General features: G+C 34.6%; 1 pseudogene across 1 annotated transcript in view; it reads right to left on the reverse strand.

Annotated features, from left to right (window-relative positions):
* Window positions 1–8,891: 8,891 nt before the first annotated feature.
* Window positions 8,892–14,457, reverse strand: part of LOC149771488 (uncharacterized) — a 41,542-nt pseudogene continuing 35,976 nt past the window's right edge. The window contains exons 18-20 of the transcript XR_016418268.1: window positions 11,688–11,779; window positions 10,421–10,510; window positions 8,892–9,817 (exon numbers count right to left, since the gene is read on the reverse strand). The product of XR_016418268.1 is annotated as an uncharacterized LOC149771488 (transcript). The remainder of the gene's footprint in view (window positions 9,818–10,420; window positions 10,511–11,687; window positions 11,780–14,457) is intronic.

Below are 14,457 nucleotides of genomic sequence, written 5' to 3' on the forward strand. Positions count from 1 at the left end.
TTTGTTACTGTATGCTGTCTTTTTCTCGGAAAGAGGAGAGTCATCCATTATGGTTCAAGATTTTATATTGTGCTTTTCTCGTTTAACTGATTGTATTGTATGTTCATGTCATCTGATTTACATTTTTAATGCAAAGTTATTTTCTGGTTCAAAAGGCAAACCGTACTCTTCACCTGTCGGGATCTATATGCCGTTCAGGAGGGAGACTACACAATCAGTGTGGACTTACAAGATGCATATCTTCACGTCCGGCAATTTTCATACAAAAACACCGTTTACCAGTTCATGGCAATCCTGCTTGGACTCAACATCAGTCCCTGGTTTTCATACGACTGATGGAACGGGTAATGGTCAATGTCAGGACCACCTCTATAGTAGCAACATCAAACTACTTGGACAATATTCTACAAAACAACATCAGGTGAGTTATATATTTGAACAAGACATAATATCTCTTGTCACTATCCTTCTCATCCTTGGCTTCCTTATCAACAAGAACAAACCCGACTTCATTTTGTCAAGCTAGGTATGGAGTTCAACACGCGGGTAAACAGCGTATGTCTCCCTCAGGATACAAGACAATCCCTCCGCCCGAGAATTCCTTCGCCTGCTCAGTTTGATCAATGCGACAGCGGACCTCGTTGTCCTCATAATGCCTTTTTATTAGGGTGCCATGTTTGAACTTTCAAAAACTAGAACAGGAGAGTGGGTGTATCTGTAATATGTCTCTGTAGATGTAAAGACCCAAAAGGAGCAAATGCGATGTAAAAATAGGATGTATGGCAACCCAATTATGTGCCCATTACAAATGATTATGTTGTCCAAATGGAGGCTGACACTTTGCTCTTTGGATCAACCTCTCAGAATCGGCACAACTATGAGGTTCCATTTTAGAGGATGGGGCAACCTCACTTTGGGTATACATTTACCAGTACAATCTCCGGAAATCACAGTATGGATGCGAGCATAGAGGGCTGGGAGAACATCTTCCATCATTCCAAGAAGATAGCGGAGTGTTGCCCCATTCGGACCGCCATTTACACACCAACATTCTCAAGATTAAAGCCATTTCGAGAGCGTTTCAGGGGATCTATATGGGAAAGAGTGTTCTCATTCTGTCCGAGAACTTTACTGTGGTGACTACGATCAAACAGCAAAGGTGGAACCCATGCCTCAGAACCTTTTATTCTTGTTTGGAATGTTCTAAAATTGTGTCTTCAACAGGAAATTCACGTCCAGTTCATCATATTCAAGGCTGACTACATGTCTTAGCGGACTCAATGTCCCGAAAGATTCAACTAATGCAAACAGAATGTTATCTTCATCCCTCGGTTTTCACTCAAATATGTGCCCGATGGGAGTGACCAACAGTGAACCTATTTGCGACAAGGTGGAATGCCAAACTCATGACCTTTATCTCACTAGTCCGAGATCCTAAGGCTTGTGTAGTCGATATTCTTTCTATAGATTTGAACGGCCTGGACGTATACAGAAAGCAAGATAAATGGAGCGTCACCTCATCCTGATCGCTCCAGTCATACTTGACAAATCGTGGATCGACGATCTCATCAGATCTTGCAAAAGGAATCCCCAAGAAAATCAAAATATTCCCTCATCTGTTCAAGCAGTCACAATAGCAGGCGTTTAATCGCAGCCCAGAGTTGCTAGACCTGCACATCTGAATCATATTGGACAAGCTTTAAAGAACTAACAATTTTCACAACGAATGGTGAAGATTATTGCTCAAGCGAAACAGCCTTCCACTTTAAAAGCTTACAAGGAGAAAACTGAAGATCTTCACCCAAGAACACATTGCACCGCTGCAGGCATCAATACCTCAAAATAGCTACCTTTCTACTATGGTCTTTGACGAGAAACACCACAAATCACAGACAAAGGCACGGCTCCACGATGACCGACACACTTTATCATGATGGAAGACAGTTCGTCAGACAAAGCAAAGACCTATCCAATCTTCTAATTTCGAATACACACCAAAATAGCGGGATTTGGACATACTGGCTCAATAAGGTGCCAGCTGAAACGCTGCCGAGGTCCTCATTGGTTCACTTCTCAGTAACCAATGTGAGCACTATACTGTATGACTGTTGTAGTAGCAGGAATCAGAGCTATAACCCAATAGCAGTACCATTGTCAGTTATGGTGGCCATCTTCTCCAATAGTCACTGTTCAGTATTTGCTATGATTACAGCTGTAACTGATAGCAGTACAATTGTATGCTGTAAGTAGACAGCTTCTCCATTATTCACTGCACTGAAGTCAATTTTTAGGCAGGATTACACCTGTACAAATTCTGCAAAAGTGTTGATGATCAGATTAAACGGAGTAGTCGTACACTACTTTTATAATATAATGTATTGTCCGTCTTTTAAAGGAAAGCAGGGGACATAATTTCATCAGTCCCTTTAACCATCACAAACCTTAGAATAGTTTGCGATTAAGGCATGAAACTTGGTATTCTTATACATGTGTATCATCACTAAAAGGTATTTACAACATTGGGATTACTATCTTCATATAGGAAGGTGTTTTATGTACCACACTGGGATTACTGTCTTCATATAGGAAGGTGTTTTATGTACCACAGTCGGATTACTATCTTCATATAGGAAGGTGTTTTATGTACCACAATGGGATTACTATCTTCATATAGGAAGGTGTTTTATTTACCACACTGGGATTACTATCTTCATATAGGAAGGTGTTTTATGTACTCTAATGGGATTACTATCTTCATTTAGGAAGGTGTTTTATGTACCACAATGGGATTACTATCTTCATATAGGAAGGTGTTTTATGTACCACAATGGGATTACTATCGTCATATTGGAAGGTGTTTATGTACCACACTGAGATTACTATCATCATATTGGAAGGTGTTTTATGTACCACACTGAGATTACTATCTTCATATAGGAAGGTGTTTTATGTACTGCAATGGGATTACTATCTTCAAATAGGAATGTGTTTTATGTACTGCAATGAGATTACTATCTTCATATAGGAAGATGTTTTATGTACCACACTGGGATTACTATCTTCACATAGGAAGGTTTTATGCACCACACTGGGATTACTATCTTCACATAGGAAGGTGTTTTATGTACCACACTGAGATTACTATCTTCATATAGGAAGGTGTTTATGTACCACACTGGGATTACTATCTTCATATAGGAAGGTGTTTTATGTACCACAATGGGATTACTATCTTCATATAGGAAGGTGTTTTATGTACCACAGTGAGATTACTATCTTTATATAGGAATGTGTTTTATGTACCACAATGGGACTACTATCTTCACATATGAAGGTTTTTATGTACCACACTGGGATTACTATCTTCATATAGTAAGGTGTTTTACGTACCACAGTGAGATTACTATCTTCATATAGGTAGGTGTTTTATATACCACAATGGGATTACCATCTTCATATAGGAATGTGTTTTACGTACCACACTGGGTTAACTATTTTCATAAAGTAAGGTGTTTTATGTTCCACATTGGGATTACTATCTTTATATACTGGATATGTAAAATATATTAATGTGTTTAGAGAAGACCATGGTCTGGAAGTCAACATGTGATGCATTACAAATCCACTTTATTTCAACCTCTATCATTTTGGTCTGCAATTTTGGCTCCAAAGATAAAAAATATTAGCGAGTGCATCACAGACTGAATTGTCTCTACCCCATTATGGAACATCCTATGTTTCAACATAATCTTTTCTTGTGACCTACATTCCAAGGTCAAAGAGGTGAACTAATTTTGCTAAATGAGTTGTCAGTGCCCTGTAATTAGATATCTCAAGTATTGAAAATCTATTAGATGGTTTAAAAAGCATTGTGCAAAATATCAGGCAATTGACATCTATACACATGACATCACCTGTTATAAACAAGCTGATACTGGCTTAACACTTTGTAAACACCTGTTGCATGGATGGCTATTGGCCCTCTACATTTTGATATTTCATTACACTAATTGTTCAAATCACTAATTGCTGCTGGTGCTGCCACTGCTGTCAAAATAGTGACTGCTATATTAGTAAAACACTGGCTTGAAAAAGGGGGTGGGGATGAAAGGCACACTAGTAACACATGTGATTAGCATCTTTAAGTCCCAGTTCAATCCCAGGTGGACAAGGCATGTACAACATTGAGTAGTTGCTCACCAGTATTTTCCTTCTGAATTCACCACTTTCCTCCATCTTAACAGCTACAACACACTATGATCTCTGCCAATGAGAAAAATGAACTTGTATAATAAAATTGTCTTGGAATTGGCAATACAAATTGTACACTAACTCAATGATAAGGCTGTTTTGGAATGGGCAACACTAATTATACACTGACTTAATGACAAAGATGTGTTGGAATTGGCAATACAAACGGTATACTACTTTAATGCCAAGGCTGTCATGCAATTGGCAATACAAATGGTACACTGACTTGATGACAAAGCTGTCTTGTAATTGGCAATACAAACTGTACACTGACTTGGTAATAAAGCTGTTTTAAATTGGCAATAAAAGTGGTACACTGACTTAATGATAAAGATGACTTGGAATTAGGCAAAACAAATTGTACACTGACTTGATGACAAAGCTGTCTTGGAATTGGCAATACAAACTGTACACTGACTCGATGACAAAGCTGACTTGGAATTGGCACCACAAATGATACACTGACTTAATGATAAAGCTGACTTGGAATTGGCAACACAAATTGTACATTGACTTAATGATAAAGATGACTTGGAATTGGCAACACAAATTGTACACTGACCTAATGATAAAGATGACTTGGAATTCGCAATACAAATTGTACATTGACTTGATGACAAAGCAACTTGGAATTGGGCAACACAAATTGTACACTTAATTGATAACAAAGCTGACTTGGAATTGGCAACACAAATTGTACACTTACTTGATGACAAAGCTGACTTGGAATTGGCAACACAAATTGTACACTGACTTCATGACAAAGCTGATGTGGAATTGGGCAATACAAATGGTTTATATTTATGATGAAAATGTCTACACTATCCATGAAATCAACACAAAACTTAACATATATATGCTGTAAATTGTTCGCATGTTTGTGCAAAGAAATTGAAAAGATCTGCACTAAATTCAAAATAAGAATAAAAACATTCACATAGTCCAATGAGAGCAAAAGCATTTATTTTATTACCATAGAATTGCACTTGAAAATTATCACGAAGGGTACCTCTCCAAATAATGGTTTTGTGTATCACAGTGAAAGACTTATACATAAAATATAAACAAATCATAATTCATTTGTATGACACTATTTTCAAGATGACTGTCCATATATTTCTATCAAATCATCATTAGAAAATAACTGCACAATATCACAACTATCTACAATTAAATACAACTTCACAATATAAAAATATATACATAATTATAAATATATATACCTAATATTACAAAAAGTTTAAATGGCAAAGTGATAATAATGGTTCATGGAGAAAACAATTACTGCAGACAAGAGAAACGAATTAACTGACATTGTCACATCACACAACTAATTTAACTAACACTAAAATTAGTGAATAATTACACTGTTTTATAAAGTAAAGGAACCATTTTGTTCACTTTTTAATGCATTAAAAAAATACTAGTAAAATCACCAAATTTTCTTACTTTAGATACTATATAAAAATACCCCATAAAATTTAATAAATTAGAGATGTTTTATATTATTTTTAATAAAAGAAAATTTTGTTGAAATTAGCCATCTACTTCAAAGCATTCTCTTTCAACATTACAATTCAAAATCCATAATGATTTCATGAACACATGAATAGTATTTTTTCCAGATGAAGACAATTTCATCAATTACAGTGAACCTGATGTATAGCCCAACTGATCCAGAAGAGACCTGATATTTTCAACTTTTAAAAAGGTCCATTCTTGTAATCCAAAGATGCACTGATATCCATTTAATGTCCATTTTGCACACATAACTTCATTACAATTTATGAATTTGTAAGACTTTAATAGAAAAAGATTTCTTCCCAATCTCCTATATTTGTATTGGCTTTCTTTGATGCCTGTTTCCATTGAGTGAACTTAATTGTTCCAAAGTTGCATTTAACCTACACAGCCTATCAAATCTGAAGTTCTTGTAAACATTACCTGCATGCCCTAGTACACATGCAGTTCTTGTAAACCTTGGTGGAAACAAATTGTCTCCAGATGACCATACCTGGAGTTTATGCATACAGAAAAAGAACAAATAACTTAATATTATTTCAACTTTTCTCTTTAACCATTAGTTTTCATGTTTGGACAAAAAATGTTATGTTTTTGACAACAGATCTGTTAGAACAAGCTTTGTGGTAGACATATAAAACTGAAATAAGACATCATAGAGTTTAGAGAAATGCACAACAAATGTGCCAGAGAGCAAGATAAATTGAGAGAGAGAGAGAGAGAGAGAGCAGTAGAAAAGGAGATAATGTGAGTGAAATGAAGATGTGAAAGAAAGAATTCTCTATAATTCAGCCATGAGCAACTGATGTGGGGAGAAATGAAGAGATGTGAAAAATGGGATAGATGAAAAATGAATAACTGAAGGTAAGAGATAGGACAAAAGAAAGAGAAAAAGTAACACAGGATAGGGTAAGGAGAAATGAATAAGAAATAGGTAAGAGAGATAGAAATTCAAAATAGACAAAGAGAAATAGGCAGAAGATGGAAATAAGAATGCATGGAAGAGAAGGGAAAGAGAAAAGAACAAAGGAGGAAACAACTATTAATGTGTTCATATGACACTGACGTCCCAACCAATATAATGATATAGGGGTGTAGTTCTGAATAACAAGGCCATATCTCCATATAATTTTGGAAGAAAATGGATAAAATCAAATATGACCTTGAACTTCATAATGCAAAGCCTTGTACCAAATTACTGCTTTTTTGACCCAATAAAGATTTACAAATTATACATTTGCCTGAATGATCCAATTATAATGTGACTGACCTAATTTCAAACATACCCGTGTAAACCATAGATTACCCATATATGACAGTATAGGTCAAACACGCCTTGAAAAATCAATGCTCACACAATGGAACTGGTGTCATAAGAGATCAATGAAAATAAAGGTGATATGAAGCAAACTTTTAATACAAGGTTTTAATGTTTTGGAAATCTTAAATGGAGTTATATATCTCAATAAGAACTTTAATAACATTCATTGATGGACTAAAATGGAGTTTTGCATAACAGCATTCATTGATGGACTGAAATGGAGTTATATATACAATAAGAATTTTAATGACAGTATTCATTGGTTGACCAAAATGGAGTCATTTATATATATATATATATATATATATATATATATATATATATATATATATATATATATATATATATATATATATATATATACGAACTTTAATGACAGTATTCATCGATGCACTGAAATTGAGTTATGTATACCAATAGGAACTCGAATCACATATTATTTTAAAAAAAGGTGCTATGCTTATTTGACCTTTATTTGTCTCTCTCTTTATTGGCCTGCAAATGAACTGGGAGAATGCACTTTTATTCTCATTGCCTTCTGAAATTGCAAAATATTCCCTATATACTTGCTTATAAGTTGAGTCCAACTGCTAACTGCACAGACCCAGATATGCCAATGCATAATGAGCCGGCATATCCAAGTCCAGGTTGTTTATTAGGAGCAATCAGCAAAACAAACAAAACAGACCCTGACTTGATGGCACATTATGCAATGGAATATCAAGGTGTATGTTGCTTGATCTATGACTTGATTTATGGGTAACTATGAAGGGTAGTGAAGTGAAGGGTAGTGAAGTGAAGATGAAACTCTAATGTCTGCAGTAATTGTTTCGTGTTGATGTATTCCCAATACTTTTTTTTTCTCAGGAATGTCCACATTTGGTTTTAAATTGATAAAATATGTACAAATTTTACTGACATGTCATCCTTACCTAAATGAAACTGCAAAAAACAATATTTCTACAATAAATACTACCAATGCTTACCACATGTTTACAAATGAAGCATAGACTTTTAAATACAAAGAATTATTGAAAGCATAGGCTTTTAAATACACAGAATTATTGAAAGCATAGACTTTTAAATGCACAGAATTATTGAAAGCATAGACTTTTAAATACACAGAATTATTGAAAGCATAGACTTTTAAATACACAGAATTTTTGAAAGCATAGACTTTAAAAATAGAATTACTGAAAGCATAGACTTCTAAACAGAGAGAATGATAGAAAGTTATAGGCACTATTTTTACAATTTGTGAAGGTTGTATGTTTATTTCAAAGATCTGTGAAAGTTATATGTTTATTTCCATTAGGCATTTATTGTTAGGGAATTTTGTGGAGAGAAAATACTTTCTAAAGTTTTGATATTTACACTTAGCAATTCATTTTAACATATTGATATTAGTTCTTTTTGTTAGTTTTACTTGCATTTTAACAAATTACTGCAATATAAATGAAGCCATCTTATAGAAGCATAAGTCTATTTTCTAATACAAAATGCATCAACTTGACAATTTCAACTTAAGCTGGATTTTAAACTCTGAGAATGGGTATACTGTATTGGTTGAGTAACTGAAGACTCACTTTGTAGATCAAATACTGAATGGACTAGTTGGGTGAGTAATTAAGTTTATAGATCAATATATATATATATATATATATATATATATATATATATATATATATATATATATATATATATATATATATATATATATATATATATATATATATATATATATATATATATATATAAGCAAGACCCAATATAAAAATGTGCTATAAAGAATATTCCATCCTTTGAAGTAAAAAAATTAAATACTGTACAATCAAAACCATAAAGGTAAATACTTGGATTTTACATTAATGAAGGCCAATTACACTAACAGGGCAAATCTCCAAAATAAGATATGAAGAACATATGCTTTAAACACAAAAAGTGAACTTTGGGTTCCTTTTATAAAATATTTCAATAAGAACACTATCAAGCTATAAATAGATATGAAATTGACACTTTTTCTCTCTATTAGACAAGAAGAATTTGAAACACAAGAGATGTACTTTACTTTTCATATATTATATAGGTGCTTATATTGACTACAGAAATAGGAAGGTGTATATGTACATTTTATTTTTACATAGGTACCCGTTATCCAAATTTTACTGTAATTTCTTTGTTCCTGGGATAAAATGAGATGGTTATACACAATACAGCATATGCACAGAAAATTCTTTCTTAACAACTATAATTTTCTTTATACCATGAAATCACATGAATAAAATAAGCAGAATTATAATATTTCATTATTAAACTAAACTAAAAAATTATATCTTCAACAATCAACTAAATTCAATTGAATCTCTAATATATTCTTTCATAAAATAACATATATGCCTGTGCATGTTTGACAGCAGCTTCTGTTACTTTGCTAACATGGTCATCACTGATGTGGAACCACTGGCCTGGTGGTACCATGATCTCACTAACATTATCTTCTTCCATCTCTTCTACCATCTTATCACCCATTTGGAGGACATTCTCTGTGTACTGATCAAGGTATTCCTTAACAGAAACCTGATTAGTACTGAGGAAGTTGGTCAGGGAGTTGAAACTGGGCCGGACTTTAACCTATGCTGTGTAGTGGCCACCCTTCAAACCTCCTTTGTGCTCAACCACACCGTAAAGAGAATACAAGATTTTCTTCTGGCCTGGTTTTACATTCTGCAAGAAAAAACAGCCAGAGCTGAAAATCCTACTTTTAAAATTGAAGTTTGGAAGAATTTATGAAACTAAAAATGAACAAGCCAAGGAAAGTGAAAAGATTGTTTTCTATGTTCATATGCATTTTTGTATGAGTGACATCTTTTGGGAAAAAAAAAGAATTCTGCTGAGTTGCATCATCTGTATTCCACTTGGCAAAACCTCTTAAAAGACAAATAATATAAACCCTAAATTGGGATTTCCTTGTCTCAGTGCCAACTCTAACAGAGATTCCAATAGTATTGCCATACTTATATGTCATGTAAGACAAAAATGTACAGCATTTGCCTATGTCAATCATATTGGTAAACTCAGGCAAAGGTTTTGACCAAAATGTCTATGTACCAAATACAAATAATTGATTATAAAAATGCAACAATTATTTAAGTGGCTCAAATACTTAAACATCTCATCTAAATATACATAAAAATTGGTTTTTCTTTCAACATGCTAACAGGTTACTAGCACAAAAGGAATGCATGGGAATGTATATAAATGAACATTTCAAAATGCCTCTGCTGTACTTGCAGTGAGGACATAAAAAGCCACAACCCCCCTACTTACCTGGCAAAGAGCACTACAATATGGAGCCAGATCCAGGACAAAAGGAAAATCCACATGGCAGTCCAGCTTGTTGATGTTCTTGATTTCAAGCTACAATCACAAAATGATACAGGTATTGCTTAGAAACTGCCAAATAAACAAGACCTCTGTTGAGGACAATGTCATGCCTTTAATTTTGTTTAACTTGTAACTTTGCGGTGATGTTGCCAGATCCACCAGCCAAGCACTAATATATATATTTTGTTAAACAAAAATATTTTAGCACCAATAAATTTGTGGCATTTCAGTAAACTGCACAGCTTTAAACTGATAATTTTTGTCATTTTTTGTCATTTTCTCACTGGCAATAAACTAACTGAAGAAGAAATAGAAGACATATTCAACCTACTCAGATATTGCCGAGTCAGCAAAAAGTATCCCTTCTCTTAATACTAAGCTGTATCGATAGTTTGAATCTCAAATGTGATACACTACTGTCTGAACCTCACATGCGATACACTATTGTCTGGGTCTCAAATGTGATACACTATTGTCTGAGTCTCACATGTGATATACTATTATCAAAGTGTCACATGTGATACACTATTGTCTGAGTCTTAAGTTTGATACACTATTTTCTGAGTCTCAAGTGAAATTCACACAACACGATTCATATATAATGGCTTTACACATAACAGGCCCCACCACACAACAGGAATGTTACAAGCTACCTCAAAATCAGAGTAAGGCTTACCAGCTTTAATCACCTCATATGCAGTTAAAAAAAACTCATGTATTATGCATAAATAATTTTTCTTCTTTTGTAGCCTTTGAAGTCAAGATGAATAGGCTTTTTCCATACCCCAATTGCAAGTCATCCACACATTTTGCATCAGGTCTGTGATATAGAACTGTTATTTATGAAGAAATTATTTCTTTTCTTTCATTCTGTGACCTGGATTGTTGACCTTTTGACCCCAAAAATAATATTTTTTTATTTCTTTATCAAGAAAAACTTTCCTGTTAACTTACACAGGGAGGTGTTGCATAACTTAAGCTATCATGTGAGAGAAAAAAAGTTAATGGACAGATGCATGGACATTCAGGGCCTGTCAAAAGCATGTGTATAATCCTGGACTTTTGAGCCTCTCCAAGAAACCTAAGAAATGATACCAAGTCTGGTGAATTTCCATTTAGGAGTTTAAGTGGGGATAAGGTGATAGAATGATGAATGGACAGACAAAGGATTTTAAAATATCTCCACTGCCTTTTAGAGTCAGCAACCTACCTGTTCAAAGCGTTTCAAATGCAGGGTCAGTACAGCTGGTGGCTGGATTATTAGGTACTTCTTGCTTGCATCAGAGTAGGCTGTTTTTATCTCTGTATGAAAAAAATTAAGAATACATATGATCCAATTTTGTATAACCTAATTAAATTAGTTCTTTTAAAAAATGACATACAGTTAGTGATATTTTCTCTCTTAAAAAGTTTGCATGTAGTAGATAGCAGGAGCAGCACGTATGCATGCAATGGTAATCCTCATGATATTCAAATTATTTACAACACTTTCCTGACAACACAAGCATGGAGTTTGTATACATTTCAACCCCATATCCCTCTGCCCTTTCATCATGGTGGAGAGTTGAAAATTACTGGAATATGGTGCACATCTACAAACATTTCCAAACAAATCCCATGGATACAACACACAAAATTGTTGCCTGCCCGCTGGTCCAATGCCAGCCAATTTCACTGCATATTGGTGCAAAAAATGAGCAGCCAGTCTGTCTGTTGAAATTTTTAGGCATATATTTATCTTTTCATTATATTAAAAGAAATATTTTTAAAAAAGTGAAAAAATAAATAACAATTCTTTCTGAGGATTACTCATCAGTCTTGGTGACATGAGAAGCTAAATTGCTCATGTTTAATCTATGTTTGCTAGATGCTTATAACTCCAAATAAAGTCTCTTCTGCATCTATGTGATGTTTCATGACACCTACTACTTCATTCCAGTTCCCTAGATGAACATGTTGAGATATGCCTTGATGCCAACAGAGGCTAAATGACCAAATAAAAACAAAGGAAGAAAAAAACTATTAAAAAGTAATATAATAATGTGAATCAAAATTGATAGTTGAGTTGCATAATTCACTTAAAATATGTAAACAGAATGCACGACTTGACGACAATAATATTATAGTTTGTTCACCTCAAGATCATGAATGATATCTGAGACTGTAGCTCAGTGAATTATCATGCGAGCTTCTCTAAATGAAGCTGAAATTACCAATTTCTTTCAACAACATTTGTATCAACATACAGAGAAACACTATTTTGTTTAATATATCCTGAAACAGAGTGGTCTGTGTATATGTAATCAGCCATGTTGTTGCTGGAATTACAGAAATGTTCATTTTCTATGCAGGACTAAAATGTTATGGGAGCCATCGCATGCCAAGATAACAGTCCTGGTCTACTCATTAGAAAATTACATTACAAACATAAATGAAATAACAATGTAAATTAGATGATGCAGATGATGTTTGAAACAGGTAAATTTATCTACATTTCAAGGTAATGATGTTAATTACAACACAGATATCATTCAACATGCTGAGTTGAAAATACTATAAGCTGCAATCTACAGATGTGAATGCCTTTAATACGGTTCCTCTTTCTGCAATACACTGCTTTCCACAGACCCAATTTCATGAGCAGCTGTACATTAAAAGGCTGGGTCTAGTCCTCATAACTGTCCTCAATGACAAGTCAATGGAAGAGGATCCAGCTTTTTTATTTGGACTATATTCAGACTGGCCATCAATGGCCATATTATGATGACTCTAAATAACTTGTGAATTGACCTACATCAGCTGGACAGTAAGTATCATTGTCCTGGACAGTGAATAGTGGCCACGTTGTGCTGAATTAAATAAAATGTAATAAAGTTTACATATGATATCAATATTCTCTGTTTTTCATCATACTCCATGTTTCATTATATAAAGGTCCTTACTAAAGGCCAATATTCATGTCTACCTGAATTTACCATTCAGTCACTGACTACACTGTCTGATGAAATGGAGGACCAGTTACTTACAGAATGGACCATTAGTATTTTCAGGTTACTGATTCTGTATGATTGCAGGATCTTTTGGCAAGTTTCATACACTGCATGGGTATCAAGTCTCTATATCTCATGGGTATCAAGTCTCTATATCCCTTAGGTATCATGTCTCTGTATCCCATGGGTATCAAGCCTCTATATCCTATGGGTATCAAGTCTCTATATCCCATGGGTATTAAGTCTCTATATCCCATGGGTATCAAATCTCTATATCCCATGGGCATCAGGTCTCTATATCCCATGGGCATCAGGTCTCTATATCCCATGGGCATCAGGTCTCTATATCCTATGGGCATTAGGTCTCTATATCCTATGGGTATCAAGTCTCTATATCCCATGGGTATTAAGTCTCTATATCCCATGGGTATCAAATCTCTATATCCCATGGGCATCAGGTCTCTATATCCCATGGGCATCAGGTCTCTATATCCTATGGGCATTAGGTCTCTATATCCTATGGGTATCAAGTCTCTATATCCCATGGGCATCAGGTGTCTATATCCCATGGGAATCAGGTCACTATATCCCATGAGCATCAGTTCTGTATATCCCATGGGCATCAAGTCTCTATAGTCCATTGGTATCAAGTCTCTTTATCCCATGGGTATCAAGTCTCTATATCTCATGGGCATCAGGTCTCTATATCCCATGGACATCAGGTCTCTATATCCCATGGGTATCAAGTCTCTTCATCCCATGGGCATCAAGTCTCTGTATCCCATGGGCATCAGGTCTCTAGAGCCCATGGGTACCAAGTCTGTAAATATCATGGTATCAAGTCTCTCAAGACCATGGATATCAAGTCTCTGTATGTCATAGGTATTAGTTATCAATATCCAATATTTATCAGATTTATAAATCCCATCGGTATCAGGTCTAAATAACCCATGAGCATGAGATCTCTATATCTCATGGGTATCAGGTCAT

This window comes from Sinohyriopsis cumingii, unplaced genomic scaffold, assembly GCF_028554795.1.
Source record: "Sinohyriopsis cumingii isolate HCF-2022 unplaced genomic scaffold, ASM2855479v2 utg001820l, whole genome shotgun sequence".
Lineage (NCBI taxonomy): Eukaryota > Metazoa > Mollusca > Bivalvia > Unionida > Unionidae > Sinohyriopsis > Sinohyriopsis cumingii.